We start from the raw sequence: 14,957 nt of genomic DNA, 5'->3' as shown, positions 1-14,957 counted from the left end.
TTCGTTTTGACCTGGGAGCTCTGGAATTTGGCTATAATATTCTTGAGAGTTTTCCAGACAACTTAGAAGATCAGCAGGAAAGCTCCATGGGACCACAGTGAGAGAGGAGCATGGTCAGGCCCTAGTGCTGGCACAGCCCTGGGGCAGTGGCTGTTTCTGCAGCTCTCAGCCCCCAGACAGTGGAGGCATCAAGTGGCTGATCAGAGGGGGGTTGCAGGGATCTCTTTGCTGGACCTAAGGAAGGATACTTTTGCTTTGCCCCTGCTTGGATATAGATTACAGTCCTGGGTGGCAGTCCTAGGGCAAGGAGGAGTGCTGGTGTGGTAGAGCTTGTGGTGGTGATGGACAGAGAATCCTCCTCATAGTTCCAAGGCAGAAAAGAGTGCTTGTGGTCATTCATAGACCAGAACACAGGCCAGGAAAGGAGTAAACACCTCGCCCTTGATCATACCACCTTGGAAGAACTGAAAATTTACAGGTCCCTACAAGTATCTCTGAAAACAGCTACACAAAACCCTAAAGCTTGGGACAGTACATTCTCCACACTAGAAGCAGACCCCTATCTTAACAAAGAGTTTAAAAGCCAAGTAATTGGCTGGGAACATGAGCAAACAGTACAAAAAAATCAGACTATAGAATCTTACTTTGGTGACAAAGAAGATCAAAACATATAACCAGAAGAAAACAACAAAGTCAAAGCTCCTACATCCAAAGCCTCCAAGAAAAATATGAACTGGTCTCAGGCCATGGAAGAGCCCAAAAAGGATTTTGAGAAGCAAGTAAGAGAAGTAGAGAAAAACTGAGAAGAGAAATAAGAGTGATGCAAGAAAATCATGAAAAACAAGTCAACAGCTTGCTAAAGGAGACCCCAAAAATACTGAAGAAAATAACACCTTAAAAAAATAGGCTAACCCAAATGGCAAAAGAGGTCCAAAAAGCCAATGAGGAGGATGCTTTAAAAAGCAGAATTGGCCAAATGGAAAAGGAAGTCCAAAAGCTCAGTGAGGAAAACAATTCCTTAAAAATTAAAATACAGCAAATGGAAGCTAATGACTCTAAAAAATCAAGATGTTATAAAACAAAATCTAAAGAATGAAAAAATAGAAGACAATGTGAAATATCTCATTGGAAAAACAACTGAACTGGAAAATAGATCCAGGAGAAATAACTTTAAAATTATTAGACTACCTGAAAGCCATGATCAAAAAAAGAGCCTAGACATCATCTTCAAGAAATTGTTAAGGAAAACTGCCCTGCTATTACTTCTATTTTTGAATTCCACCCATGTAATCTAATGGCTGTTTTGGACCTCCTGTCCTTTTATGGCTACAGGACATGTGTATTCATCCTTGACTCACTTCACTATTTAAAGTCTTCTTAAAAACTTGGATTGGTCTCAAATACTTACTTGTTTATCTTAAGAAGGACAGAACTTGTCAGGTTAGGTCTGAAGCCAAAGTCTACTAATATCTAATCACCTACATAAACAGGCTCATACTTTTTGGATTCTATTGCCATCAGAAAGATTTACTCAGTCCATTTGGGTGTATAGTTACAAAAAAAAAATTAGATTAGATATGGTTTCTATTTTCATGGAATTTATGGAATTGAGGAATCAGAAATCTTTACATAAGTGAGAGAGTAGCATGCCAGACTACAGCTTGGCTTTGATTACTCCTGGCTCATCGCCATATAGAGAAATGACTGAGAGGGGCAGTGGGGAAAACCTCCCTATGTCTACATTTGTGGAGAGTATAGGATAAGACATTGTACCTCACCTCTAATCCATGAAGCCAATTATGAAGTCAAACTTCTTAGAATCAAAAAAGTTACCGATCCCAATATTACAGCATGGATGACATTCCACATGCTTCTCAATAGTTATGGTAAATATATGAATCCTTTCCACACTCTTCCCAATTCATCTCCTAATCTAGGTAAGCTGGGCACCACATCTATCCTATCCATGTCCTGTGTGCCACTTCCCCTTGACATAACATAATATTAGGAAACCATTGCTGTGGCTGGTTTCCCTGGCATTTGATTCTAAACATTCTCAAAACAAAATTTTAATTCATTTTTATTTGAAAAACAAATAGAGCCCTCACAATACTGTTTTAGGGAGTAGGATATTTCAAAGTTGAACCTCCTTCCCCAAAAGAGTATAATAACATTAATCATTAGTCTAAAATATGTATTAAAGATATTGAGAAACCAGAGCTAAATTTCTCTCTCTCTCTCTCTCTCTCTCTCTCTCTCTTCTCTCTCTCTCTCTCTCTCTCTCTCTCTCTCTCTCTCTCTCTCTTTCTCTCTTTCTCTCTCTTCTTTCTCTCTGTCCCCTTTTTTGTTTACTATTAGCTAAATTAATATATAACATTAAAAAATTGGAGTACATTTTAACATAATAGCTAACATTTAAGCAGAGACATCTAAATGGCAGAGTGAATAGAATGCTGTACCTGGAGTTAAGAATACTTGCATTCAAATCTAGTCTCAGATACTTACTAGCTGTACAATCCTGGGGAAGTCCTTTAACCTTTCTCTGCTCTTTAAGGAAAGTAGTGCTGCATCCATTTAGATCTTTCAAACTATGGTTTTGAACTAACTGCACAGAAAAAGCAGCCTATAAAGAATGTATGTTTGGGATAACATGACACAAGTCATGTTTGCAAGTGTGCAAAAATAACAATAGCTACCATTTGCATAGCGCCCAGGGTTGTTGTAAGGATAAAACAAGATAATATTTGTGAAGTGCTTTGCAAACATAAAACCACCATATAAATGGCAGCTATTAATATCTTTGCACACTTGCAGTGCCTATCATGTTAGCCCAAATGTAGTCTTTATAAGCTTCCTTTCCTGTGTACTTCAAAAATATACGTTTGAAATGTTGAAATGGGTGGAGACCTACTTTCCCTAAAAAGCAGACACATGAATTAGAGAGCTTATTCACTGCCACTAGCTCCCAAAGTCTGTAATAAAGAAACTAGAGGAGAGATATTTTGCAGAACAGATCCTTGTTATGGACATTACCTACTGCTCCACTCTCCTACCCACTTTGACACTGACTTTCAGAGGATTTACTAAAACTGACTTTTCTCTAAAGCAAAGGAATCTTTAGCTTATTGCTTTTTCAGAGAGGCAATTTGAGGCTGTGACAATTGCGTTATATATTGAAATGAAGGTTTTTTATGAATTTGGTATATGTGCCTTGAGCAAAATGACCCATGTGGAATACACATCCATATCTTGAATTCAAGAGGTAAATGAGATGGCTTACTTGTATTTGTTTTCTTTTTTAATTTTTTTAAAGTTTGAAAAATTATTTTAATTTAATTTATTAAATATTTCCCAATTACATGTAAACATTTTTGTGGAAATATTTTTTAACAATAATTTTTTTAAAAAATTCTCCTTCTCTCCCATCCTTTCACTCCCCTTGAGAAGGCAATTTGATTTTGATTATACATATGAGGTCATGCAAAACATATTTCTATATTAGCCATGTTGCAAAAGAAAACAGAAACAAAATAAAACATTAAAGTTTTAAAAAAGTATGCTTCAATCTGCATTTAGAGTTCATCAGTTCTCTGATGATGGATGGCATTTTTTCATCATGGGTCTTTTGGGATTGTCTTCAATCATTGTCTAAGAGTAGCTAAGTCTTTCACAGTTAATGATCCTTGCACTATTGCTGTTACTGTGTACAATGTTCTCCTGGTTTCTGCTCACTTCATTTTGTGTCAGTTGATGTAAGTCTTCCCAGGTTTTTCTAAATTCATTCCACTTGTCATTTCTTATTTCTATAAGCATTTCTTATATAGATATTATTATAGCTGTATAATAGATGGTATTCCACAACAATCATATATTACAACTTGTTTAGCTGTTCTCCAATTAAGGGCATCCATTCAATTTCCAATTTGTTGCCATCACAAAAAGAAGCGCTATAAATATTTTTGTACAAATGGGTCTTTTCCTCTTTTCTTTGATCTCTTTGGGATACCAACCTAATGGTGATATTGCTGGGTCAAAGGGTATGCACAGTTTTATAGCCCTTTGGGCACAGTTCCAAATCTTTCTCCAGAATGGTTGGACTCCACCAAAAGTGCGTTAGTGTCCTATTTTTTCCATATCCTTTCCAGCATTTGTCATTTTCCTTTTCTGTCATGTTAGCCAATCTATTAGTTATGGGATGGTATCCCAGTGTTGTTCTAATTTTCATTTCTCCAATTATAGTGATTTAGAGCATTTTTGCATGTGGTTATTGATAGTTTAAATTTCTTCTGAAAAACTGTATAGTCATATCCTTTGACCTTTTATCAGTTGAGGAATGGCTCTTATTTTTATGAATTTGACTCAAGTCCCAATATATTTGAGAAATAAGACCTTTATCGGAGAAACTTGCTGCAAAATTTTTTTCTCTCAGTTTCCTGTTTTCCTTATAATTTTGGCTGTACTGGTTCTGTTTGTGCAAAAGCTTTTTACTTTCATGTAATCAAAATTATCTATTTTACTCCCTGCTATCCCTTCTATCTCTTGTTTGATCATAAGCTCTTCCTTTATTCATAGGAATACTATTCATAGATCTGACAGGCAAAATTTTCTATGCTATCCTAATTTTACTAAGGATATCACCGTTTATGTTTAAACTATTTATCCATTTTGACCTTCTCTTGATACATGGCATGAGATGTTGGTCTAGGCCTAGTTTCTACCAAATTGTTTTCCAGTTTTTCCAGCACTTTTTGCTAATTGTTGAGTTCTTAAGCTAAAAGCTTGGATCTTTGGGTTTATCAAACACTAGATTGAAATAGCCTTTTACTACTGTGTATTATGTACCTAATCTATTCCACTGATCTACCACTCTATTTTTTAGCCAGTCCCAGATTATTTTGATGATTACTACTTTGTAAAATAATTTGAAATCTGGAACTGCTGGGCTGCCTTTTTTAAAAACATTTTTGTCATTGATTTCTTTGATATTCTTGACCTTTTGCTTTTTAGATGAATTTTGTTACCATTTTATCTAGATTTATAAAATAATTCTTTGGTAGTTTGATTGGTATGGCACTGAATAAGTAAATTAACTTAGGTAGAATTGTCATTTTTACTATATTGGCATGGTCTCATTCATGCACAATTACTATTTCTCCAATTGTTTAGGTCTCTATTTTTGTGAAGTGATTTTTTTTTAAAATTGTATGCATGTAATCCCTGGATTTGTCTTGGCAGCTAGACTCCCAAGTATTTTATATTATATGCAGTAATTTTTAGTAGAAATTCTCTTTCTATCTCTTCCTGCTGGGTTTTGTTGGTAGTATATAGAAATACTGATGATTTATGTGGGTTTATTCTGTATCCTGTAACTTTGTTGAAATTAATTGCTTCAATTAGTTTTTTAGTTGATTCTCTAGAATTCTCTAAGTATACCATCATATCATCTGCAATGAGTGATAGTTTTGTTTCCTCATTGCCTATTCTAATTCCTTTAATTTCTTTTTCTTTTTTTATTGCTATCACTAGCATTTCTAGTATAGCATTGAACAATAGTACTAATAATGGACATCTCACTTCACTCCTGATCTTATTGGAAAAGCTTTAAGTTTGTGCCAATTTCAGATAATGTTTGCTAATGGTTTTAGGTAGATGCCACTTTTCATCTTAAGAAAGGCTGCATCAGTTCCTATGCTTTCTGGTTGTTGTTGTCATTGCTGTTCTTTTAAACAAGGAATGAGAGCTATATTTTGTCAAAAGCTTTTTTTTTGCACGTATTGAGATAATCATATGATTTTGTTGGTGTTGTAATTGATGTGGTCAATTATGCTGATAGTTTTCCTTATATTGAGCCACCCTGAAATTGCTAGTATGAATTCCACTCAGTCATAGTGTGTGATCTTTGTGATATGTTGCTGTAATTACCTTCCTAGTGTTTTATTTAAATTTTTTGCATCAATATTCATTAAGGATATTGGTCTATAGTTTTCTTTCCCTGTTTTTGCTCTCTGCAGTTTAGGTATCAAAACTATATTTGTGTCATAGACAGAATTAGGTAGGACTGCTTCTTTGCCTGTTTTCCCAAATAGTTTATATACTATTGGAATTGTTTTTTTTTTAAAGGTTTGCTAGAATTCATTTGTAAATTCACCTGGTCCTAGGGATTTTTTCTTAAGGAGCTGATTAATGGCTTACTCAATTTCTTTTTCTAGGATGGAGTTATTTAAATGTTCTATTTCCTCTTCTGTTAACCTGGGCAATTTATATTTTTGTAAATGTTTGTCCATTTCACTTAGATTGTCAGTTTTATGGCATATAATTGGGCGAAATAACTCATTGCTTTAATTTCATCTTCATTGGCAATTAATTCACCCTTTTTTGATACTGATAATTTTTTTAGTTGCAGGTCCAATTTATTGATTTCTCTTTTTCTCTTTTAGGGAGAGAAAATTTCCCCTAATTCCTGCTTTGGCTAAATCCCACAAATTTTGGAATGTTGTCTCATTGTTGTCATTCTGTCTAATAAAATTACTGATTTTTCTTTTTTGTTTGTTTGTTTGTTTTTTGTTTTGTTTTTGCTAGGCAATGGGGTTATACAGCTAGTAAGTGTTATGTGTCTGAGGTGGAATTTGAACTCAGGTCCTCCTGAATCCAGGGCTGGTGCTCTATCCACTGTGCCACCTAGCTGCTCCCCCACTTTTTTTTTCTGATTGTTTTTATAATTGGTTCTTTGATCCACTTATTCTTTAGGATTAGCTTATGTAGTTTCCAATTCACTTTTAATTTATGTTTCCAATAACTTTTATTAAATGGAATTTTTATTTCATTATGGTCTGAAAAGAGTGCACTTAGTATTTCTGCTTTTCTATGTTTTTTTCTTTTTATGTGAGGCAATTGAGGTTAAGTGACTTTCCCAGGGTCACTGCTTTTCTATATTTGGTTGTGAGGTTTTTATGCTCTAATGCATGGTCAATTTTTGTGAAGGTGCCATGTACAGCTGAGAAAAAAAGATATACTCCTTCCTGTTCTCATTCAGCTTCCTCCAAAGGTCTATCATATCTAATTTTCCCAAGAATTTAGTCATCTCCTGACTTCTTTTTTACTTATTTTATGGTACCATTTATTAGCTTTGGAAGGAGAAAGTTGAGGTCCCCTACCAGTATAATTTACTATTTCTTCCTCTAATTCATTTAACTTTTCCTTTAAGAATTTGGTTGCTGTGCCATTTGGTGCTTACGTGTTTAGTATTGATATGAACGTCATTGTCTGTGGGTCCTTTGAGCAAAGTGTAGTTTCCCTACTTATCCCTTTTAATTAGATCTATTTTTACTTTTGCTTTGTCTGAGATAATGATTGCTACCTCTGTCCTTTTTTACACCAGCTGAAGCACAATAGATTCTGCTCCAGCCCCTCATTTTAACTTTGTGTGTGTCTCTATGTTTCAAGTGTGTTTCTTGCCAACAACATATTGCCGGATTTTGGTTTCTGATCCATTCTGCTATCCACTTCTCTTTTATGGGTGAGTTCATCTCATTCACATTCACAGTTATGATTACTAACTGTTCATTTCCCTCCATCCTATTTTCTTGTTAATCCTTCTCTCCTTCTATCCTGTCCTTCCTCTAAAGTCTGTTTTGCTTGTGACCACTGCCTTCTTTTATCTATTCTCCCATCGATTCTCCCTATATCTATTACAATGCCACCTTTTCTGTTATTCCCTTCACCTCCTACTTCCCTATTGGATGAGATAAGTTTCTATTTCCAACAGAGTATGTATATATTTTCCCTTTTGGAACCAATTAAATGTGAGTGAAGTTCAAGTGTTGCCCAACCCACTCCCAACATTTTCCTCTTCACTGTAAAAGTTCTTTCTTCTGCACTTCTTTCACATGAGATAATTTCCCCCATTCTTCCTCTCCCTTCCTTCTTTTCCCAGGGCATTCCTCTTTCTCATTTATTCATTTTTTACATCATTCCAACATAATCAATTCACTCCTACATCCTCTTTCTATGTAGAATATTTCTAACTTCTAATAATGATAAAGTTCTTAGAAGGTACATGTATCATCTTCCGATATAGAAAGGTAAGCAGTTTAACCTTTAGTCCCTTATGATTTCTCTTTGATGTTTACCTTTTATGTTTCTCTTGAGTCTTGTATTTTAAAGTCAAACATTCTATTCAGCTCTGGTCTGTTCATCAGAAATGCTAGAAAGTCCTTTATTTCATTAAATATTCATTGAATATTTGAAGGATTATACTCTGTTTTCCTGGGTAGGTTATTCTTGGTTGTAATCCTAGCTCTTTTGCCTTCTAGAACATGATATTCTAAGCCTTCTGCTCCTTTTGTGTGGTAGCTGCTAAATCTTGTGTGATCCTGGCTATGGCTCCTTGGTATTTAAACGTTTCTTCTTTGGTGCTTGAAGTATTTTATCGTTGCAATTTGGAAGCTTTGGAATTTGCCATAATGTTTCTAGGACTTTTCATTTTGGGATCTCTTTCAGGTGGTAATTAGTGGAATTTTTCAATTTCTCTTTTATCCTCTGATTCTAGAATAGCAGGCGTTTTTCCTTGATAGTTTCTTGAAATATAATGTCTAGGCTCTTTCTTTGACCATAGCTTTCAGATAATCTAATAATTCTTAAATTATCTCTCCTCAATTTATTTTCCAGGTCAGTTGTTGTTCCAACGAGATATTTTGCATTTTCTTCTATTTTTTTTCATTCTTTTGACTTTGTTTTATTATTTCTTGATGTCTCATGGAGTCATTAAATTCTGCATGCCCAATTCTATATTTTTTTCTTTTTAAAAAATTATTATTGTTTTTTTGTGAGACAATTGGGGTTAAGTGACTTGCTCAGGGTCACACAGCTAGTAAGTGTCAAGTGTCTGAGACCAGATTTGAACTCAGGTCCTCCTGACTCCAGGGCCAGTGCTCTATCCACTATGCCACCTAGCTGTTCTCCAATTCTAATTTTTAAGGAATTATTTTCTTCAATTATTTTCTTTTTTCCATTTGGCCAATGCTGTTTTTTGAAATGATGTTTTTCTTTCTTTTTTCTTTCTTCCTTCCTTTCTTTCCTTCTTTCTTTCTGTCTTTTTCTGTCTTTTTTCTTTTTTTTTTTTAGTGTGCCTCTTTTACCAAGGTGGCAATCTGGGAAAGACCTTAGCTTAAAAAGGCCAAGTTCTCCCACTGCATCTGGGGCCATCTCCAGTCATCCTGGACCCAGATGGCTTTGGAGGAGAAAGTGAGGCTGGTGACTTTGCATAGCCTTTCCTCACTTAAATCCAATTCATTTGCAAGTCATGGCATCACCTTCCCGATGTCATGGTCCTCTTCAAGAATGAAGGACAAATGACAATTGTCTCCATAATTTCCTTCCTTTCTTTATCTAATTTTTCCTCTACCACTCCTATTTGATTTTGAAAATAATTTTTATTAAACAATTTATTTATTATTTTTAGTTTTCAACATTCACTTCCATAAAATTTTGAGTTTCAAATTTTCTCCCCCTCTTTCTTTTACTCCCTCCCCAAGACAGCATGCAATCTGATATAGGCTGTACTTATATGTTCATATTAAGCATATTTTCACCTTCGTCATGATGCAAAGAAGAATTAGAACCAATGGGAGGAACTATGAGAAAGAAGAATCAAAACAAAACAACAAGAGAAAAGGAGAGCAAATAGTATGCTTCCATCTGCATTCAGATTCCAAAGTTCTTTCTCTGGATGCAGATAGCTTTTTCCATCGTGAGTCTTTTGGAGTTGTCTTAGATCCTTGCATTTCTGAGAAGAGTTAAGTCCATCAAAGTCAGTCATTGCACAGTGTGGCTGTCACTGTGCACAATATTCTTCTGGCTCTGCTCACTTCACTCAGCATAAGTTCACATGAGTCTTTCCAGGTTTTTCTGAAGTCGACCTGCTCATGATTTCGTATAGCACAGTAGTGAAAATAATTTTTTAGTTCTTCTAGGAATTTTTGTCGGGCTTGTGTCCAATTCACATTTTTTTCTTTGAGGTTTTGCTTGTAGCTGCTTTGACTTCATTGTCTTCTTCTGAGTTTGTGTCTTGATCTTACCACAGTAATTTCTTACAATCAGGTTCTTTTTGTTGTTGTTGTTGTTGTTTACTTGTTTTTCTACCCTATTTCTTGATTTAGCACTGTATGTTAATGTTGGGCTCTGTTCCTGGTGTAGGGAGGGGAGCGGAGGGGAGGGGCACTGTCTCAAGATTCAGGCTTTTTTGTACTGCGGTTATCAGAGTTAGGTCTGGGGGTTTGAAAGTTTCAATGCTACCCACATAGTGTGATCTGGAGAGAGATGTGGTTACCGCCCTCTTGGTTTCCACTAGGGTCTTTCCCCAGCTACGGCCCCTGATCCTTTGGGATTGCAATGGAAACTGCTTCTCAGGGCCCCTCTACCCTTGGGATCAGAAATGATACTGCTCCTTAGGGTCCCTGATCCCTTGGACAGGAAGTGATACTGCCCTTTAGCACCTCCACTCCCTCTTGACTGAAAATGTTTTTCCCTGCCCTTGAACTCTGACCCAGAAGTGGCACTAGGCAATGGAGCTGCCAAACAGCAGTCTGGTCCTCTGTCCAGTGCTAACACAGGGGTCCCCTATAAAGTATTTTTGACCAGTTGCCAGGTCCCCTTGTTGTCTCTGGCTTGAGAGCTGCTGAACCTGCTGATGCTTCTGTCACTACCACCTAATGCCATCATTAGTGTTCATCATCCATGTGGACTCTGGGCCAGCCTCCACCCCTATGTCACAGATCTCTCTTTCTGACCTCCTAAGGTGTCTTGGGCTGGAAGAATGTCTCACTCTGACCTTTTGTTTGCACTGCCACTCCAATTCGATTGGGGGTGTTATTTTAAAGTTGTTTGGAGGGGAATGTTGGAGAGCTTAGCTGAGTGCTTCTCTATTCTACCACCTGGGCTCTGCCCCTGGAAATCTTCAGTTTGTGCTTGAGGAATAGAATAACTAAAGCAAAACCAGAGCTTTGATAGATGTGCTATTAAACTGATAGAATTTAATTAACTCAGTCCATAGAATCAGATCAAGAGCTGGTTGGGATCTTTAAGGACACATGGTCCAAATCCCTCATTTTACAGATGAAGAAAATGAGACAAAGAAAGCTCACATGACTTGCCAAGTCACCACACAGCTAGTTAGCATATGAGATAGGACACGAACCCTGGTTTCGCAATTCTCACTTCAGTCACTAAGTTTTAAGAGAGTTAAAGTGTTGGGAAAAGAAGCCACAGGAAGTAAAGCTGGGAGATAACTCAGAGATCATCTAGGCTAACCTTCTCATTTTACACAGGCTGAGGCCTAGAGAGATTGTGACTTATCAAGACCATACAAGTTGTGGCAAAGTGAAGACTCAGACTCAGGTCCTCTGAAGTCAAATTCATTTGGACTGTCTCCATTGTGCCCCTCTAACTTCCTAATACACGTCTGATTCTCCGTTTTCTGCCTCTCACCCTCTCCACCCTTCCTCTTTCCTACAAAGTAGACCTTTGAATAGCTTAAGACTCAGAGGAAATTTTCACCTGCTGGGTAAAGGTCACTTCTTATTCTTCCTTGGCTTGATGCACTGGCATCAGCTGGGTCTGGATGGTGCATGCTTTACACTTGACTGAAACATTCACAGCCCACAGTGCTGTGAGCTCAACTCTGCTGCCTCCATCTGCCGCTTATGATAAACATTCAAGTTTTACGTATATTACTATCGATTCATCCCCCTGGTGCTTTGATGGCTCTTCACACAGCATGCAACCCTGCTGGCACAGAGCCAGTCCTTGGGTGGAGGATGGAAGCCAGACGTATAAAGGACTCAGAGCCCAGTGGGAAGGGAAGGAAGAGAAAATTGCCTGAAGGATCTAATGGCAAAAATCGTGAACTGTGTGCCATAGGCCTCCTGGGGCTGTACACATCACAAGGTAGTGTAACACTGTGTGTATTACTATAGAGGCCAGAGCTAACTTAATATGAGGCATTTTTGAGGAGAAGAGGAGAAGGCTGAGAGATTGTTTTGCTTTCACTGAAAAAGGAGATGAGCATTCCAAACCTAGTAGCCTGACAACATTCTATAATGAGGAACCTCTAGGAAACTGAAATACATAGGAATCTGCCTCTAGCCCTCAAAGGCCCTTCAGGCACACATACTATCTATGCCACTCCTCCAAGTTTCCCTGCTAGGTTCAGCTGGCAGCTGGCTTCCCTTTCAGTGCTCCTTTCCAATTGCATTTGGGAAAGATAGATCAATGCTCTGAGAGAAGTCTCCCTACCAAACATCACAGCATAAGCCAAAATAACTGGTGTGTTCCCATGCATGGCTATTCTTTCACAGTCACAGTGACATAGAACATTAAATCTGAAATGGAAAGGACCTTAGAAATTATTCTTGTCCAATCCCTTTCTCCTTGAGAAATTCAATACTGAAGGGTCAGAGGCAATAGCAGATGATGAAGAGTGTCATTAAATTAGCAAATAATGGGGAGCATCAAGCACCCCTAGTAAAACTGACCTATGAATTCACACATTAGCATCTGCTACTAGACAAAATGGTTAAGGAGGCAATGTTCATCTTCAGTGCTTCCCCAACTCACTTCCTCAACATATGGGAGGCATTATGGTGTAGTGGAAAAAAGGCCGACTTTCGAATTGAAGGACCTGGTTTCAAATTCCAACTCTATCACATACTACCCAGATAGTATTTATTCAGATTCTCTGGGTCTGTAAAATGAAGGGGATGGTCTAGATGATCTCTAAAATACTCTATACTTTTTTGACAATATACTTCAAACAGTAAAAAAAAAAAAGAGCATGCATCCTGTGCCTATTGTTTACTCATTTATATGTGTATATTATTTACTCATTGTAAATTATATACTTGTATTACTGAATTAACAATTACATTATTTATATAAAAATATTAATTTTAAAGGAATGAGATAAGGGTAAAATACTATTTTATTCTAGAGTCAGTAGGAAGTTTATTGAGTAAGAGAAAGTAATAGATCTTTCCTTTAAAAAAAAGAAAAAAAAATTAATCTCTTAGTTGCTATGTGGATGGTTAGAGTAGCAAAAGATTTAAGGCAGAGAGACTAATTGCAGTAGTCCAGAAAAGAGGGAGATGAAGGCTTTAATCAGGGTGGTGGCTGTGTGAGTGGAAAGGGGACAGGTGTGAGAGGCATGGAGGTAAGAACCAGCAAGATTTGTCAGCAGCCTAGATACATGGATATGGGGTGATGTGTCAAAGATGACACCAAGGTTGTGAAAACCTGGATGAGTAGAAGGATCCTGGCATCCTTGACCCTAAGAGGGGAGTCTGGTGTTTTTGAGGGGGAATATGATGTAATGAGATCAATGATGCTGTCAGGACCAATCCATGAATGCTCATCCGGGTGTGATCCAGTCTGTTCCACCAAAATGAAAAGGCGAAAGCAGGGCTCTTGCTCTTTGACCCCATTCACAAAGCCCTTCCCCCAAGGGCCTCTGCCTGGGAAGCAGAGGGTGGGGATGGAATTTTCCCACTGACACCTTCCCAGCTACAGTGGTAGTTTATAGCTTTAGACTATAACTGCCGTGGGGCATCCAGGTGGTGGAGTGGATAGAGCACTGAGCTTGGAATCAGGAAGGGTCATCCTTATGTATTCAAATCTGGACTCAGACATTTATTAGCTGTGTGACCCTGGGCAAGTCACTTAACCCTGCTTACCTCACTTCCTCATCTGTAAAATGAACTGGAGAAGAAAACGGCAAAGTATCTTTGCCAGGAAAACCCCAAATGGGGTCACAAAGAGTTAGACACGACTGAACAACAATAACTGCCCTGGGGGCCAATATAAAGGGATGAGGCTAGGTAGGAGCTTGTGCAGCAGAGAGAGGGAGCTGAGTGATTATGTGTTGGGAGAGAAGCCTCCTGTATTACAGACAAGCCTCCTGACTGGCTAACTCAGCAAAGGTGTGTGTGTGGGGGGGTGACCTGTTTTTGCATACCCAAAGCTCACATTCTGCCCTGTGATTATGTGAAGAAATAGCATCTTTTTCAACTTTGGGGTGGTATTTTTCTCTTTTTTTTCTTTTTCTTTTCATTTTGGGCAGGCAATCGGGGTTAAGTGACTTGCCCAGGTCACACAGCTAGTAAGTATAAAGTGTGTGAGGCTGAATTTGATGGGGGTGATATTTTTAATGGTAGTCTAACATTCTATAGGATAAGCTACATGAAATCCATCTGTTTGTATGATATGAGGGTGGAAAGGATTACATACTGATTACAAAGAGGCAGTATGATATAGTGGATAGAATGCTAAACTTGGAGTTAGGAAAACCTGGGTTAGAATCCTGCCTCTAATACTTATTAACTACTTGATACTGGGTTACTTTCTTAACCTCTATGAGCTTCAGATTTGGATAATAATGGCACCAACTTTCCAGGGTTCTGAGGACCAAAGGAGATAATTTATGTGAAGCATTTTGAAACTCTAAAATGTGATGCAGATGTCAGCTGTTATTGAGGTAGGTAATTCATGGGTGTGTATAGAGAGTACCAAGAGCAAGTCTTGGTTAAGGTGCTTTTCCATTACCTGTCAACTGGGGAATGGCTAAGCAAATTGTGGTACATGAATGTACATGGAATATTACAGTGCTATAAGACATAAAATACGTGATGGATACAGAGAATCATGGAAAGATCTATGTGAACTGATACATATGAAGTAAGCTGACCTAAAAAAACAATATACACAGTAATCACAACAATGTAAGTGAAAGAATAACACACCAAAAAACTAGAAGTGACTTTAACAAAAATGTGCATAGTTAGAACATTGCTTTAGTAAGTTTCTTTGGCCAGCAGTAAGACCCGGGGATTAGAGAATCAAAACACTGAAGGCAAGAAGGCTGGTGAGGAGGTTATAACAAATAACCCAGGCTGTGGGTTATTTGTGAT

This window comes from Phascolarctos cinereus, unplaced genomic scaffold (assembly GCF_003287225.1).
Source record: "Phascolarctos cinereus isolate Bilbo 61053 unplaced genomic scaffold, phaCin_HiC Scaffold_726;HRSCAF=1367, whole genome shotgun sequence".
Classification (NCBI taxonomy): Eukaryota; Metazoa; Chordata; class Mammalia; order Diprotodontia; family Phascolarctidae; genus Phascolarctos; species Phascolarctos cinereus.
Note: the sequence above shows the minus strand (reverse complement) of the source record.